Raw genomic sequence first — 2,346 nt, forward strand, 5'->3', positions numbered from 1 at the left:
ATCTATACTTCACTATTCCTTTCTTAATATAAGGTATCATAGCAGTGTAGTATGACTCGGAGACATTCTGCAGATATACCGTTATGATTTCAGCTCCTAATAGAATGTTTAGTTCAACCCAATCAACTAGTATTTCTGGTTCGTTGAGATCATAAAGTCCTTTATGAAGGCAGACGCCATAAGTTAAACGTTCCTTTGGTTTGTTGTATTGTATTGGTATGTATCCATTGTCTTTACTGCAGTTATGTCCAATAAAAGCATGGAGTGGAGCTTCATTGGTAGGAATGCTATTGATTCTTGTACGATATAAAACAGTGAAAAAATATTCATGATCCCAAAGTCTGAATGTACCTGCTTCAACCCAATTTTCAAGATGAACACAAACTTCTTTATTTCCCTCGTATATCAAAGAGGCATATAACTGAGGTCTGGTTTCATTTCTCATCTCAAGCATAGTAATGAATACAACTGAAATATGAGTCTTGTCACGTGTATCAAAGTAACCTAATCTTCTCACCTAAATGAAAATATGTAACTCAAGGAGATCTGCATGAGTCAAATATGATAACGTACCAAATGTATGGGGCTGAGTTTAAACCACAGGTCATCTAAATCGTAACTTGGATGGTGTAACTTCTCATCTGCAACAATTCTCTACATAAATAATAAAACAATGCATTATGTTCGTGTGCATTGGCATTGGTATGGTCAGGAGTCATGATGAGCAGATATAGTCTCGCCTCAAAGGGGCGGGGTGAGACTAGAGCAGATAGTACTATTATTACTCATCATGCACTCCTGGTGTGGTACATAAGGTAATTTAAACTACTCATGAATAATTCCGTTTGATGTTAATGATATGAATGACGTTTCCAAATGCTATGGAGACCACAACATGGAAGTCATGCAACGAAATACCTTAAGGGTGCATTTGCTTGACCAGTTATCATAAATATGTCTCCATGAATATTGTTTAAAACAGATAAGAGGTCTTAATCCATTATTTGTTGTAGCCACAAGTCTTACTGTAGATAGTATATGGTCTTGGGCCAAATGTCAAAATTGGAAAAAGGAGATTCTCCATTTTTCTGATGTGTATAAATGTTCCTAGCTGTGTAGAAAGTTTGAGCTCATTCTGATCAAAATTTAAATTCTTAGACATTTTTGAAGTTTCTCAAAAATTAGGCCAAAGTCCGTGTATATATACATGTTTTAAGTTTTTGTTGTTTGCTGGTCAGCTACTTCAATTAAGTATTAAAAATTAATTGATGATGTCATCATCATTCATGATTAATTACTAGTTTCTTAAGGCCTTTCTACACTTGAACCGGTTCCAGAAGTCGGCTCATCAATGCGCATCAAGTGATTCCACACCATCTTCAAGATCATGTATATTTTTATAGATCCAGCTGCCATTGGTTATCTAATTATTATTATTCTAATATCTATTGAATTGAATGCGCATTCAAACCACATATGGAAGTGGTTTGGCTTAATTCAGTTAATTGGCATTGAAGTCAATGCGCACCAGGTGTGGAATGACTGGAACCGGTTCCAAACCAGTTCAATGCGCATTAGAAGTGCTAGTGTAGAAAGGCCTTTAGCTTGTGTTAGTATCTAAATAACTCACTATTGGGCTCACAGATCTAATGATTCTAAATTCCGTTCTTTTTGATGACAATGAAACTATCAAGCAAAAACTAAGAACTCCCGCTAGTGCTACTGCTAACCGAAAACATTTAAACTTTGATACTGCCATAGATAGATATATTATTGGGGCGAGTCTGAGCGAGCCCTACCCATATATATAGATATTAAATATCTGTGATCCAATTAATCCGCCTCCGTACACCGTTGTGCTGCCAGCTTTGTCTCTATTCCCCAGCCTACAGTCATTGTGCCAGCCTATTATACTAAAATGCAGCAAGTATCGAGGCAAGGATCATACAACTTGAAGTATTACAGTCTCCTTCTCTCCTTATTCTCTGGAGCAGTTGTCTTTGTCACCATATTTTACCTCTCGAGCAAGCAAGAGGCTATGATAAGCTCACCTCTCATTTACCGTGGCAAAAGTGCGCTCAAGCCGGATGAACCGACACTTTGGATCAAACTCAGTAGTAATGACACCGACGAGAATGACACTGTGGTTTGGCACATAGCACACTATGAGCATAGATCTGACTTTCCTTATGGTGGACCTGCAATTGTCATGATGATATTCCACTACCACAACAAGACATTGCCCTCTTTATGGCTGAAGACTTGTAACGACAGATACTGTGATTGCTTGTCACCAAAATGGGTGCGTCATGGTAAGTTAGTTAATAAAATTCGTAAAGAAGTAAA

The 2,346-nt window shown here is 37.4% G+C and overlaps 1 protein-coding gene and 1 long non-coding RNA gene across 2 annotated transcripts in view; one reads left to right on the top strand and one right to left on the bottom strand.

The window, feature by feature from the left end:
- The window catches only part of LOC105311916 (glycosyltransferase family 92 protein RCOM_0530710-like), a 6,176-nt gene that overhangs the window by 2,304 nt on the left and 1,526 nt on the right, over positions 1 to 2,346 (top strand). The window lies entirely within an intron of this gene.
- Positions 205 to 1,410, bottom strand: LOC109580590 (uncharacterized). The gene is made up of 2 exons (XR_002184290.1): positions 574 to 1,410; positions 205 to 517 (listed from the first exon to the last, which is right to left on the bottom strand). It is a non-coding gene; the product is annotated as an uncharacterized LOC109580590 (long non-coding RNA).

This window comes from Amphimedon queenslandica, unplaced genomic scaffold (genome assembly GCF_000090795.2).
Source record: "Amphimedon queenslandica unplaced genomic scaffold, v1.1 AMPQUscaffold_13485, whole genome shotgun sequence".
Taxonomy (NCBI): Eukaryota; Metazoa; Porifera; class Demospongiae; order Haplosclerida; family Niphatidae; genus Amphimedon; species Amphimedon queenslandica.